A 15,249-nucleotide genomic window follows, 5' to 3' on the forward strand; every position below is an offset into this window, starting at 1 on the left:
CAGATCATTCTGTAGAAACGCGATGTATGTTGCAGTGCTCTCCGATACACACGATCGAACAGCGGAGGAGTGGTAATCAAGCGTCAAATTTAGGTTACAATATCTCCGGATGTAATTGACATTTTACAATGCAACAAACGGCACTGATTACGTATTTGTTTATATGTTCAGATCTGCTAACAAAACTAACGTGGTTCCATTTAAAAAACGTAGGTTTGTGTTAAAAAACATACTTCCGTGCAATTTTTTATGGTTTGTATTAACCAATTACACTAGCCCCACTCCACACGTTCGGTATGTGGAATCGGTTCGTCAGTATTTGATGTGGTTTACGAAATATATCCAGCGGTAACGTTAGGTGACTCACCCTATATATATATATACTTGGTCGAACTCTTAAGGAAATCGACGATATGCCGCGAGTAATATGGATGACGAGCAGGAGCACTGGACCTTTAGTGTGAGGCTTAAGTTGAGAAGCTGAGTCTGATGGGAGGCATGCTAGAGTACACCATGCAGTTGCAGTGATTACTGAGTACAGATCGCATAGTGCCGAGTCAGCAAGAGACTCTGGTTCGAATCCCGGCCGGACACAAATTTTCACCTTGCACTGTTGATATATATAAATATCTTTAATTCCCTTAAGTATCTAAACTGTAAACGTTCACTTTCAATTTACTTTTCGTATTTTGGTCCAAAGTAAAACATTATAGACTGAAACCACATGATAAAATTAAGTATCTAAACTGTAAACGTTGACTTTCAATTTACTTTTCGTATTTTGGTCCAAAGTAAAACATTATAGACTGAAACCACATGATAAAATCAGACAGGGAACTTTGAGAGACAGTAAGGACGTTCGAGTGGATCCAACTTCTGTCACAAAATGGTTCAAATGGCTCTGAGCACTAAGGGACTTAACTTCTGAGATCATCAGTCCCCTAGGACTTAGAACTACTTAAACCTAACTAACCTAAGGACATCACACACATCCATGCCCGAGGCAGAATTCGAACCTATGACCGTAGCGGTCGCGCGGTTCCAGACTGAAGCGCCTAGAATCGCTCGGCCACCCCGGACGGCTTGTGTCACGAGTTGAGTCAGATTTTTTGCACGGTTACTTAAGAGTTTAGTAATGTTTTAACAGTATCCTTTAGGGCATTATACCAACTCTTTCTGAGCCTGAAAGCGCGATTTAAATTAGCATTTCGTCTGCCCATCACTCTCTTCAGGCACCGGAACAGATTGTTCTGGAGACTCCATTGGAGGAGTGGTTGAACAAGCGGTTCTAAGCGCTTCATTCTGGAACCGCGCCACCGCTACGGTCGCAGGTTCGAATCCTGCCTCTTGCATGGATATGTGCGATGTGCTTAGGTTAGTTAGGTTGAACTAGTTCTGTGTCCTAGGGGACTGATGACCTCAGAAGTTAAGTCGCATAGTGCTCAGAGCCATTTGAACCATTTTATTAATGGCTGAATAGTATCCTATAGGGCATTATACCGACTCTTTCTGAACCTGAAAGCGCGATTTAAACGAGCGTTTCGGCCGTCTGCCCATCACTCTTCTCCAGGCACCAGAACCGCTTGTTCTGGAGACGCCTGTTGAAGAGTGGTTGCACGAGGATCTGTACTTTGAACTGCTTAGTGACGTTCAGGAAAGCGACCTTGGCTGTAACATGGCAGCACAGGTAGGACAGGAAGACTGTCCCAAGAAACCAGCAGTTTAGTCCACCTGAAGAGGATCTCTCCAAAGACGGCCGAAACGTGGGTTTTAATAGAGAGTTTGATTTGAAAATGACATGTTTTGAGGTCCATAAGGATTTTTGTCGAACTAGCACTGACCATGGAAGTCTCTGCACGTTCTTTCACGACATGTTATCTGCAATTATCGTTTTTCGTAACTACCGTAGACCAGGCACCAACTGGTGAATGGTCTGGGAGTCCAAGATGTCTCCCCTGGTAGCAGAGGTGACCCAGACCCCAAACTGGACGTGCGCCCAGTGCCCTGACCCCTCCAGCCGGCTGCAGTGGGCGGCTGGGGAGCAACTAGGCCGCCGCCGTAGCTACAGCTACAGCTACGCCGGCGCCCCCCTCCCCCCCCCCCCCCCATCCAGCGTCGCGGCGGCCGGCGTCGTATCGATCGGCGCTGCCAGTGCGCACGGCGCGGCACGCACAGCTGGCGCCATCTTGCGCGGGGCAGCGGGGGCGACCGAGCCGGGCAGTGATGCGATAGCTGGCCTCTGGCTGCCACCTGCTCCTCTGTACTCCACTGTACTCGGCGGCCCGACCGCTCCCCCCTGAGGCTCTCTCCCGCGACGGCGACGGCGGCGGCGGACGCGGCGCCTGCGAACACGACGACGGCGGCCGAGGCGGCGGGGCTGACGGAACACCCTCAGGCCTGAGCCCGCGGTCACTTCTCCAGGTGGGTCCCACGGCCTCCGCTTGCATTCCGCCACCCCGCCCACTGGCGCTCACCTCTACCGAAATCCCGCTCAGCTTATTCCGCGTGAGTTCGTACCACTCCTTTTCTTCGATGAGTCCGCCATGTTTCTTGGCGAAACCGGACGAGTAAGTTTCTCCTGAACTGCCAGTGTCGTCACATATCACTCAGCAAGTAAAGACTCTCAAACTACTACCACCTACGTCGCCGATTTCACTTACCCGTAAATCTGATAATAACTCAGCAAAACTCTCGATTAGCGCGTACACACAAGAAACTCATCTATCAGGCACTAGATAAACATCGCCTACTAAATTTCAGATTAATGCGCATGTTACAAAGAATGTAGAGTATGGCGTCTTTATCCAGAAATTTCCAATACTCTAACGCACAAATGGAGCTATATAAAACCCCTAATCATTTTACAGGCGTATCTTGCGGAAATATAAAATAGCAGCTAGACGTTACTTACCTGCGAAACGAAAATTATTTTACATCGTATTACGGCACAATCGCGTTCGCCGTAATACAGTATCGGATGCTCACCCCCTACCTTCATCTACTCACAAACATTTTGACCCGTTAAATATGTAATAAATACGAACATAGATTCTAAGAAGGTTAATTACCACGTAAGTTACTATCTCCGTCGGGACTGGAAGAAGTCGATGTACATTCCGAAAGTCATCTCAGTATCCCTCCACATTTGACGCAAAGCACAATGTCACCCACCTCACCTACTTTGCTCGTTCGTGCGTCTCCGAATAAAACATCTCAACAAAAGGCATGATCTTTACGTGCCTAGACGAATCTTAGTTATAAGAATTTCAAGTACGACACGAAAGCTTTTATCTCAGAAAATAAAGAGTACGATGGCTGTACCCAGAAATTTCTGATACTACTCCACTAAGGGAAATATGAAGGGCTTATTTTAATAGTGGTACAAGTCCATTACCTGCACTGTTCTGTCTATAACGTTTATGAAATTAATGAGCCAAACAAACAGAAAGAAAAGTTCATCTCTAGCAAGAAGCCATAAGCTTCAATATTTCTGGTACCTCAACTGCAGATTTTTCAGCGCTCATTTAACTTTAGGGCTCTGTATCTCAATGTGAACAGAAATGGATTTGTACCACTATTGAAATAAGTCCTTCATATCTGAGTCACCTTAACACTTTATAGGCGTATTTTATAAAAGTATGACACAGCACACTACCCGTTACTCCCTAGTGGAGAAATATACTTTTTATACAGTACTATTTGACATATTTCGTAACTTATACACTTCTAAGTTTCCACTACTCACTATCAATTTAAAAACTCAAATTCACTTTGATTACATATGTAATGCGTCAAAGAAATCTCCTAACTTGTTCAGAAACAACATGAATGAATAACTCAATAACGCGTTAAACGCAGCAGCTACGTATCAGTTTTGTACATCATTAACAGTGCAGATTATAACAGCGCAAGTTATCACAATTATTACTGACATATTAAATGTGCAACGATTACACCTTTGATCTGAAAATGGCTAATGAGCAACCTAAACTAGTAAGTACAAAAGATACTGTCTCTACAGAAATGATAAACTTTGGTGCATTTTAAGAACATTGTCGCAGTGTTTTCCCATTTGATGTTAACTACAGTGTCGACAGTTTTGCGTTTATTTTAAGCGATACGTTTCGTATGCTTCAATTTTTCATCACATGTCAGATTGAAACATCTCACCTATAAAAGGTATTATAAGCCATGATGAAAGCATAGACGACACTAAAAGCAACATTCCAAAAGAACATTTGTGTGAAATCATCAATTATCAGTATGTAAATTTCTTAATTTTTGTGTGACAACGTATTGATAGAAAAACTCACAACTAATGTCTTCTGCTTTAGTTGAAGGTGGAAGGAAATAGTAATTATAAGCTCTAACTCTAGTTACAATACCCACTTTAAAGCTATGGCAATTACTTCAGTAATATACTGCAAGGTACAGCCAATTTCTAAGAGTGCGACGTCAATCTGGAAAATCAGACTCATGAGTTTTTTCTGTTAATTGTGTGGTTCGCTGCCTCAGTATTCTGTGATTGGAATACACGACACCTATGCTGTAAATAAGAAACACAAATTGCAGCAAACCAGGCGAGCTCGTCTTCTTGCGATACGCCGACTCGGCTACGTCCGGCAGCGCTTGCGTACGCTATTGATTTCTGATTCCTTTGTAACATGCGCCTACTTTGGCTATTATGTTTTAACTGGTAAAGACCTGTGTCCCACCTTATACTGCTGTAACTGCCATACAAATAATTCGTAAACTGTGAGATGTATTGACACAATCACCCACCACCATGTTCCTGTACCTAAAAATATCTTGGCAGTAGTCGCGAAAGTACAGGCATTTATGTACAGAAATTTAAGAACCCTCATTTAAGTTGAAATTAGAAGAAGGGTAACTTTTTGTGTCCCACAATTTGTAGCCTGCTAATAAAACTTGTTTCAGTTCCGTGTTCCAAACCTCCACGGCCGGCCGGAGTGGCCGAGCGGTTCTAGGCGCTACAGTCTGGAACCGCGCGACCGCTACGGTCGCAGGTTTGAATCCTGCCTCGGGCATTGATGTGTGTGATGTCCTTAGGCTAGTTAGGTTTACGTAGTTCTAAGTTCTACGGGACTAATGACCTCTGATGTTAAGTCCCATAGTGCTCAGAGACATTTCAACCATTTTTGAACTTCCACAGTGAGTAATATACATCGACAACAACATTCCTATGCTGGCACTGAGTGAGGCAGTAGAATTTACTTCGACTCAAAGGATTGAAATGCATTACTACAGTCTTTATCTGAAATAGCCCTTTCTAATTGCTTCTTTAAACAATAGCATGCTGAAGATGAAAAACGTTATAATTTCTGGCGACGTAGCATTAGTCCTTCTCCAAAGCTGAATGGTCAGTACGGGTGACTGCCATGGGAAGGACCCGGGTTCGAGTCCCGGTGTTACTAGAAATTTTTCCTTGTTTGGAAGACCGGAACGAGGCCCACTCTGCCCCGCGTGGCCAATGGAGGATCTGAATGGTAGCTGCCCCAGGTCACCACAGCTGACAACCAGACAGCGGTGTGCTGACACCACATATTTCCATATCGCATCCAACGACGCCATGAAGAGAGTGACACGGCGGTCGGTCGATACAGATGAACCCGCCAGGTCCTGTGGACGGAGTTTACCTTACGACACGGCATTGGACCACTACTATTTTAATATAAATCTAACAGTTCCTTGTTATAGAGCACAAAGTTTATACTTCTTGCCTATTTTGATGCAAGGTCAATAAAACCGAAGTTGTTGAGCCCCATCAGAACATTAGTCCTCACTATCCATCCACCGATTCACTGAACCTTCTGCATGTCCACACGGCCAGTTTACTATCAATGCAAACGCTCAGGCTTCTGGTCTCTAGAGTAACACAAGAGTATTACGAGGGTAATCCGAAAAGTAAAGTCTCATATTTTTTTATAAGTACATAGACTTGTTTATTTCTACAATGGTTTACATCAGTTTACAGCTTGAACATTTAGCTATTTTTCGACACAATCACCATTTCTGTCGCTGCATCTCTGTAGGCGATGTGGCAGTTTTTGCATGCCCATGTCATACCAGCTCGCCGCCATGCTGTTCAGAAAGCAATGAACCTCTTCTTTCACCTCGTCGTCGGAGTTGAATCACTTTCCGGCCAAATGTTATTTTAGCCCAGGGAACAAGTGATAGTCACTGGGCACCAAGTCAGGACTATAGGCTGGGTGAGTGATTATTTTCCACTGAAACTGTTGCAGGAGAGCAACGGTTTGCCGAGCGATGTGTGGGCGAACGTTGTCATGGAGAACGTGTACGCCCTTGCTCAACATTCCTATTCTCCGGTTCTGAAATGCCCGTTTGAGTTTTTTCAGAGTCTCACAGTACCTGTCAGCGTTAATCGTGGTCGCAGCGATTCAGCTCCGACGACGAGGTGAAAGAAGAAGTTGATAACTTTCTGAACAGCATGGCGGCGAGCTGGTATGACATGAGCAAACAAAAACTGCCACAGCATGTACAAAAATGCATCGACAGAAATGGTGATTATGTCAGCTAAATGTTCAAGCTGTAAACTGTTGTAAACCATTGTAGAAATAAACATGTCTATGTACTTATAAAAAATAGGAGACCTTACTTTTGGGATTACCCTCGTACAATCTTCCGTGCTGTGCATTCAACACAACGATTAATTTGTATCGGATGTATGTGACACAATATCTGGTCACCGAGCGACTTCTACAGAGCAATACACGCAATGTTCTTCCTCACCTAATGAATTTTTGCGTGGGCCGTACTGCTCTGGCTGTTGGACTGACAGGTTCAGTTAATCTTTATATTCAGCGTCTCGCTCCGAAATGATGTACCAGCCACAATTACGTCAATTTTTAGGGCTACGTGCCTCAGTCGGTAAAAACGAAACCCTTATTGGATTACTTTGTTGTCCTTCTTTACGTCTGTCTGTTTACAGACCTTTTTCTCAGGAATGGGTAGAGGTGTCAAGTTGAAATGTATGTGAAATACTGACGTGCACAGTCCCTTGGAGCTGTATGACTTTTTGGCTTCTAAGTCAGTGCAATCAGAAGATACAGTCATTTATGTCATATACCTCGATACTCGAAACTTGACTCATCAAAACCAACAGAGTAACCATCTATATACATAATTAACTCTCAAAGCACCAGTCCTATTCGCGTTACCCGGCTTCTTTATTACTTTCCTCCACCCTAATCTGCAATTCTCCCTGCTAGATGAGAAGATATTTTTTGTTCTGTTTTGCAAGTTTTTTCGGTGCCATATTAGTGAACATTTATTTAATAAAGACGCGGAGGTCCCTTTCTAAAGAAATCGATTCGTTGTTCTTTCACCATTTCAATTATCTTCATTTTCGTCCTCCCAAAGCTAGAAAGTGCTTTGCAGTATTTGGGTTTACTTCACCTACTCAGTCAGTGTCTTTACGTATTGTCCCAATTATGAGATACGATTTTTACATCGCTAAGTAAGGGGTCCTTCTGTCATAACGTGAGCATCCTCTCTTCCCTGCCGCAGAATAGTCCATTTTGAGACATTTATTTTTCCTAAATATCATTCAAAAGTGCGCTGCAATCAATTGTAAATATGTAGCAATTTTTCCAGTTAATCATAGAAAATTTTCTAAATAATGGGACTTATACGAATCTATGCCATTAAATTCTCAAAGATATTGAGTGACGTAACTGCTGATTTATCAAGTTTATCTGTTATGAAGCCTTGTGTAAGTGGGCCCTCAGGGGTTCGCCATCTTGAAACTCTAGGTCAGCCGTGATGGCTGGACAGATTAGCTAAAGGGCAGGAAAAATTAGGCAAGGACTAAGACCAGTGTTCTGGTACATCCGCTACCACCACAGCTACTGTAATAGTGCACGCGTTCGTAGCTTCGTTTGGAATGCCAGTTGTTTTGTGGCCGACAAATCATTTCACTATCTGCCATAAGGACCCATTATCAAGCTTTCTGGTTAGAGCATATGTACACGTCCAACGAATCACTTAATTGTATTCTTATTATTAGATTCCTTGTCTGACACTCTGAACCCAAAAGTATCGTAAACAATACGGATATGGACAGTATCATCTAGACAAAAAGCTGATTTTGGAAACATATTATTTACTTTCTTATACGAGATGGATAAAATAAAATTAGCCCGGAAAATATTTCATGTGCCTTAGGAAGGCCAGCCCAAACTTACAGTATCCGCCCCAGTTTGAGGGAGCTAGTTCACATTGTGAGCAAACAGAGTTATTGTGTATGGAAGCTTATTGATTCTAACAAGTGTTAAAATCTCTAGCAAGTGGTATGTTCCACTTCGCCAGCCGTTTGTAAAAAGCCACATATGTCAGTGTGGTAAGACTCATTTCCAGTGGTAGATATTCACATCTGAAGATCGATGTTTTTAAATGTGTTTAACGCCATTACAATGACGTTTTAAGCTACTTACTTCAAATTCTTCGCTTCTGAAATGTGCACTCTCTTGCTCATAACAGTATTTAATGAAGAACATTATTATGAAACTAATGAACGCCTAATCTGGCACCGTTATGAAGAGAAAATGAAAGAAAATGCTACAGGAAAGAAATTAAAATGTAAGAACCTGTCTTGAGGAAGTGGCATTGCATTATTGTAGGAACATGTCACGTCGGAGCTGGACAAATGTAGAAAAGTGAATTGAATTGTCTCATGTTGAGAAGTTAGAAAGAGCGGTCTGTTTTAATTGGTAAAAAAAATTCTGTATCCAAGATCGCATATATTGTTCTTTGTTTCTTACAGCGGATTTCGACAGATTTAAATGTCTTATTCTGATTCTGAAAATAAAAGTAATGTGTCCAATGTTAAATTTATTGACCATTTTAAATGAAATCTTGTATTTTATGGCGTTAAATCATCATAAAGAGAATGGTAGACTGGTGAGATAAAAAATTTCATTGACCGTAGGACTCGTAGGTTCACTGTAAGAATACGCCTCCCTTGCTCAATCAACGATGCTATCACAGCCATTAGCGCAATAAGAAAGGCAGCCTTAGGATCTCCTCTTCGATTAATAATTCCACTTTCCTTTGTAAACAAATTTTCTATAACCAAGATTGCATAAATTCTTCTCTATTTTTGACAAACTGTTTCGAGAGATATAACTGTCATCTTCTGGTCTTCAAACATTTTTTGTTACAAAACGTGTTCATTGCGATTAGAACCTCAATGCCATGTTGTCATAATGGTGGATAAAATGTAGCACATTATGTAAAGCTTTGTCAGAAATAAACATTTACAATTAAAAAGCACGTTGTGCATATGGCTATGTTCACATACGTGGCACTCAAAGATGCTTTTGGAGTCTTAAAAATCACAGTATACAGTAAAATGCACGTTCGGAACCTGTTGACGTTTGCGTGACATGCTCCACACACGGATGATGCAACTTAGGTGAGGTATTTGGTTTAAACTAATCTGAAGTGGATCATCAATGTATGGAACATGTCGCGCAAAAGTAAACAGATGTGCATATCAGCATTTTACTGTATATTGTGATTTTTAAGACTTAAAAATCATCTGTGAGCCCCACGTATATGGACATGGTAATAGACGGCAAATCATCGAGTAAAACTGAAATGATATCAGGTGTTCCCCAGGGAAGCGTCCTGGGACCTTTACTGTTCCTGATCTATATAAATGACCTGGGTGACAATCTGAGCAGTTCTCTTAGACTGTTCGCAGATGATGCTGTAATTTACCGTCTAGTAAGGTCATCCGAAGACCAGTATCAGTTGCAAAGCGATTTAGAAAAGATTGCTGTATGGTGTGTCAGGTGGCAGTTGACGCTAAATAACGAAAAGTGTGAGATGATCCACATGAGTTCCAAAAGAAATCCGTTGGAATTCGATTACTCGATAAATAGTACAATTCTCAAGGCTGTCAATTCAACTAAGTACCTGGGTGTTAAAATTACGAACAACTTCAGTTGGAAGGACCACATAGATAATATTGTCGGGAAGGCGAGCCAAAGGTTGCGTTTCATTGGCAGGACACTTAGCAGATGCAACAAGTCCACTAAAGAGACAGCTTACACTACACTCGTTTGTCCTCTGTTAGAATATTGCTGCGCGGTGTGGGATCCTTACCAGGTGGGATTGACGGAGGACATCGAAAGGGTGCAAAAAAAGGGCAGCTCGTTTTGTATTATCGCGTTATAGGGGAGAGAGTGTGGCAGATATGATACACGAGTTGGGATGGAAGTCATTACAGCATAGACGTTTTTCGTCGCGGCGAGACCTTTTTACGAAATTTCAGTCACCAACTTTCTCTTCCGAATGCGAAAATATTTTGTTGAGCCCAACCTACATAGGTAGGAATGATCATCAAAATAAAATAAGAGAAATCAGAGCTCGAACAGAAAGGTTTAGGTGTTCGTTTTTCCCGCTCGCTGTTCGGGAGTGGAATAGTAGAGAGATAGTATGATTGTGGTTCGATGAACCCTCTGCCAAGCCCTTAAATGTGAATTGCAGAGTAGTCATGTAGATGTAGATGTAGATGTGCTCATCGTGCTGTTTAATTACAAATGTTTTATTTCTGATAAACTTCTTTATCTTGTGCTACATTTTATCGACTATTAGGACAACATGGCATGAGATTCTAACTTACAAAGAAAATGTTGTGCAACAAAAAATGTTTGAAGATCAGAAGACGACAGTTGTATCTGTCGAAGTCGGTTGTCAAAAAGAGGGAAGAATTTACGTTGTTGTGACTGTATAAAGCTTTTATTAACAAAAGCGGAATTTTTAAACGAAGAAAAGATCCTAAGGCTATAATTTCTTATACCGCCAGTGGCTGAGCTCATTCAAGCTCATTCAGGAATGGAGGCGCATTCTCACACTGGAACTACGACCCCTACTGTCAATGAAATCTTTCATCTCACCAGTTTACCATTCTTTTCTATGACAGCTTAATGTACCTTCAAATAATAGATCTCAATTAAAGTGGTCAATAAATTTAATATTGAACACATTACTTGTATTTTCCAAACTTCTCAAATGTTTTGATGACTGTGAATTGGACTTATTTATTTGCAGCAATGGTTTACTCTGTTGACAAGTTTGTGTTGAAAAAAGTATAAAAAATAATTATTATTTTTCTGTTTCTTGTATTTTCCAGTTACCTTCAGCATGTGGATGACACACTGAACTCAAGAAACTGAATATCAATATAACATTGTTTGTATAAACATAGCCTAGAAAACCTTATTTTTCTCAACTTTATTCTCTCTTTGGATAGCTCCCTCTGTCATTGTTGTTGTTGATGGGCTTCAGATCGAATGGTTTGATGCAATCTCTACGTTATTCTGTGCAAGTTTCTCCATACCTGCTTAACTGTTGCAACCTACGTCCGTTTGCAGCCGCTTACTTTACTTGATCCATGATCTACGTCTAATATCCCCCCCCCCCCCCCCCCCCAATGTTCCACTACCAAACAGACGATTTCTTGATGCCTGAGGCTGTGTCCAATCCACCGATGCCTCCTTTTAGTGAAGTCGTGCCACAAATTTATTTCTTCCTCATCTCTACTCAGTACCTCCTCATTTACTCGTTACAAGCTTGTAACTTTCAGTATTCTTCTATAGCAACACATTTCGAATACTTTGCATCACTTCCTATGTGCGCAGTTTCTCATCCACGTTTCACTTCCGCACAAGGCTATACGCTACACACCATAGAAATATCTTCATAAAATACTTCCTAACATTTAAAGTTATAATCCACGTTAACAACTTTCTCTTTTTGCGAAATGATTTTCTCTCTACTGCCAGTTTGCATTTTACATCCTCTCTGCTTTGGCCATCGTCATTTTGCTACCCAAATAACAAAACTAATAAACCACTTCTGGTGCTTCATTTCCTAATTTCATTCTACCAGCATCACCTGATTTAATTCGACAACATTCTATTCACCTCGTTTTACCTTTTTTGATGTTGATGTTATAATCTCGTTAATAGTCACTATCAATTCCATTCAGCTATTCTTCCACGTCCTTTTCCGTCTTTGACAGTGTTAGAATGCCGACAGCAATTCTCAAAGGTTTTATTTCGTCTCACTGAACTTCAATATCCTTTACAAATATCTCCTTGGTTCCATATACTATTTACTCATCGTACTGATAAAATGAGATTGGGAAGAGTCTACATCCCTTTTCCGTCTCTTCTGAATTGCTGTTACCATTTCATGCCCTTCGACTCTTATAACAGCAATCTGGTTTATGAACAAGTTGTAGCTAACTGTTCGCTCCCTGTATTTTATCCCTGCTACCTTCAGTATTTCAAAGAATTTATTCCAGTCAACATTTTAGAAAGTTTACCGTAATCCTACAAACGCTATAGGTTTTCCTTTCTTCAACCTGTTTTCTATGGTAAGTGCCATGGTCGGTATTGCTTTGTGTATTCTTACATTTCTCCGTAACTCAAACTCATCTTCCCAAAAGAGGTCGGCTTCTACCAGCTTTCCCATTCTTCGGCAAGTAAATTGTGCCAGAATTTGCAGCCTCGGCTTAGTAAACTGATGATTCAGTAATATTCACACCTGACAACGTGCGTTCTTTGGAGCAGAAATCTTTACTTTTTTCTTGATGTCTGAGAGCATTTCGCCTGCCTCATATATATTTTGCATACCAGGTGGAACAGTTTTGTCATACAATGAAGGCTTTCACGACCGGATGGTACTGTTGTTGATAATTCTTCCGGGTTATATGGCCGTGGTCCATGGAATTCTTCTATTCCTAACGTTTCGTCCAATACTACATTGGACATCCTCAGAGGTATGGCTGGACTCAACCATACAACCCGGAAGAATTATCAACAACAGTTTTGTCATAGCTAGCTCCCCCATGGATCTTGATAATGCAGAGAGTATGGGTCTTAGATTATTTAACCCCTTAATTACGGCTAACAAAGTATAAACAGATGGACTGTCTCTTCTTTCCAGTTTATATACAGCGACAAAATGTAAAGGAGATAGTGTAAGTTATTAGTATGTAACTGTTTTAGACTGGAAATGTATCCGTACACTGTGTCAAAATTCGTAAAAAATTGATTTATTCTGTGCTCGTGGAAGAACATTCAGTGCGCAAGAATATAGTTTGAGATCTTAAACAAGGTGTGCTCTAGTGTGACACCCAAAATAGGACCTTGGTGATGTAGTAAGTCTTGTGCCATGTTCTCTTTCTTTAGTCTCGGATTTGTGTCAGATTACTATAGAAATCAGAGTAAAAATTACAGGCATACATTGTACATACGCACTAAAATAACATTTTAACACGTCGTCGCGCCAGTAATCAGCTGTGCTTTTACACATAAACTCAGTCAAGAGACTGTTTATCTTATTGCAATCCAGACTAGAGTGTATAAACTGACGTGTAGAACGTCAGCCTGTAATTCTGCTGTGGCACTCTGGTTAATCGCAAAATGTTATCTTCAAATTTAGTGACAAACGCTCTCCTAAGCCGATTCCGTCGGTCAGGCTAAAGAAGCCGTCTCAGTCAATTCATCCAGCCGTAAATGCAAATTCGTTCGATGTAAGCTCGCTGTAAACATGCTACAAGGTTTACCATGAATACTTTGTGTGCTTTGTTTAGACCTCATAGTTAAAGCACGGAGTTCTATACGTTATGTACAGCGAAGAAACAGCGGTCGTAATAATAATTATTTATCTATTTTTAATCCCGACCCTAACAATTTGTATTTGACATACGATCTGCCCCAAGGATCACTTTCAGGCATATAGAAAAGTACAGTTGTGATGTTAAGAAAAGGTTGAACTCGATCTATGTTAAGGTATAAAATCAGTTCTGGCAGCGTCTATTTAACAACATAACTAATGACGAACTTTACTATTTTGTATAGAGACGGCCAAGTTAAACGGAACAGACAGTGTCTTGAAAAATGATTATACGACAAGCGTTAACAAAAGTGAAGCAAGGGTAATGGGGTCTAGCTGAAATACGTCAGGTGACGCAGAAGGAATCAGGTAACGCATTGAGGCCTTAAATTAATAGACGAGTTTTGTTGCTTGTACGAGGTAGGCTGGCAGGGAGAGCTGCTTCAAATCAGTCTTCGGACTGAATACCCCAAAGACAATAACGCCTACAACCACTCTCATTTTTTATATAGTACTAACGCACATGAACATTCAGCTTAAGAAAACTGTAGCTTCCATAACAAGAATAGAATGAAAGAACAACAATAGGAAGAGGAAACCTCAATAAACACAGCTGCTGCCGCAGACGGGAATTTTCATCTCTCTTTCTTTAAAATTATTCCTCTGAGTGGTTTTAATAGTCCTGTTTCTGAACTCTTTATTAATTTTTCTTTGTTGTATTTATACCTTACTCCAGTCAGCCATTTCGGTAGCTCTATATCTGAACTTTACTGGCTTTTTGTTGGGAGACACTACAATTTTGTAACCTTAATTCTTGTAATCAAAATTTTCTTTCATATTCTCTACTATTTTTCTGACGTTCAATTGCAATTATGATTCATGTTTCTTTTAATATGCACTGCTCATTTGTATATTCGTGTTTACTATTGCTAGCTGATTCTTGAGGGTAATTACTATGACTTCGCGTTCTCATCATTACTCCTCGATTTTCTTTCTTTAACTGGAGTCGATGATCACAAACATTGTCGTCATACTATTTCTTTCCGTCAGTGATGGCTACCTTCAGATCTGTTAAAAACGTACCCTAATGTAACAAAGCCTGATCGGCAGCTTCAGCAGGTGTAACATAGAGCTGATTGCTGGAGAGAGAGCGTATTTCAGTTCTTAATTCCTTTCTTAACGAAATACGTGGAATATCTCATTCCAATACACAATGTCAAAGGAATTATTTCTGCGACTGTTTTAATTTCTTAGTCTTTCTTCCGTTACCGGGCATGAAGACAGTATTGTACGTTGGGTAGTCGGACTGATAGGCATCCATTGTATCGTCCACCCCTGGGCTGGAAATCTTCTACCGGAGTGAAGGCCTGTGTTCATAAATCTCCTGACTTTTCTTCCTGCGAGCCACAGGTAGTCATCAGCCTGCTTTATACGAGGAGAACTCCAAAAGAAATGTACACTATTTTAGTAAAAATACAGTTTTCATTCTGCATGTGTGAAAGTTTTACAGTGTGCAAATACATCCTTCCCGCTTGTTTTTAAACGTAGTTCAACCTGTTCCCGTGAGTGGCGCCGTCA

General features: G+C 41.0%; 1 protein-coding gene across 6 annotated transcripts in view; it reads left to right on the top strand.

Annotated features, from left to right (window-relative positions):
- The window catches only part of LOC126278032 (synaptotagmin 1-like), a 942,194-nt gene that overhangs the window by 562,794 nt on the left and 364,151 nt on the right, over window positions 1-15,249 (top strand). For 2 of the 6 annotated variants that reach the window (XM_049977769.1, XM_049977770.1), the window contains exon 1: window positions 2,189-2,421. The exons of 2 other annotated variants lie outside the window; for them this stretch is intronic. The gene's annotated coding sequence lies outside the window, so the exon portion shown is untranslated. Of the gene's footprint in view, window positions 1-2,149; window positions 2,422-15,249 lie in introns of those variants that run through there. 2 more of the 6 variants (XM_049977767.1, XM_049977771.1) reach the window with 2 other exon arrangements.

Source organism: Schistocerca gregaria, chromosome 6 (genome assembly GCF_023897955.1).
Source record: "Schistocerca gregaria isolate iqSchGreg1 chromosome 6, iqSchGreg1.2, whole genome shotgun sequence".
In the NCBI taxonomy this organism is placed as follows: domain Eukaryota; kingdom Metazoa; phylum Arthropoda; class Insecta; order Orthoptera; family Acrididae; genus Schistocerca; species Schistocerca gregaria.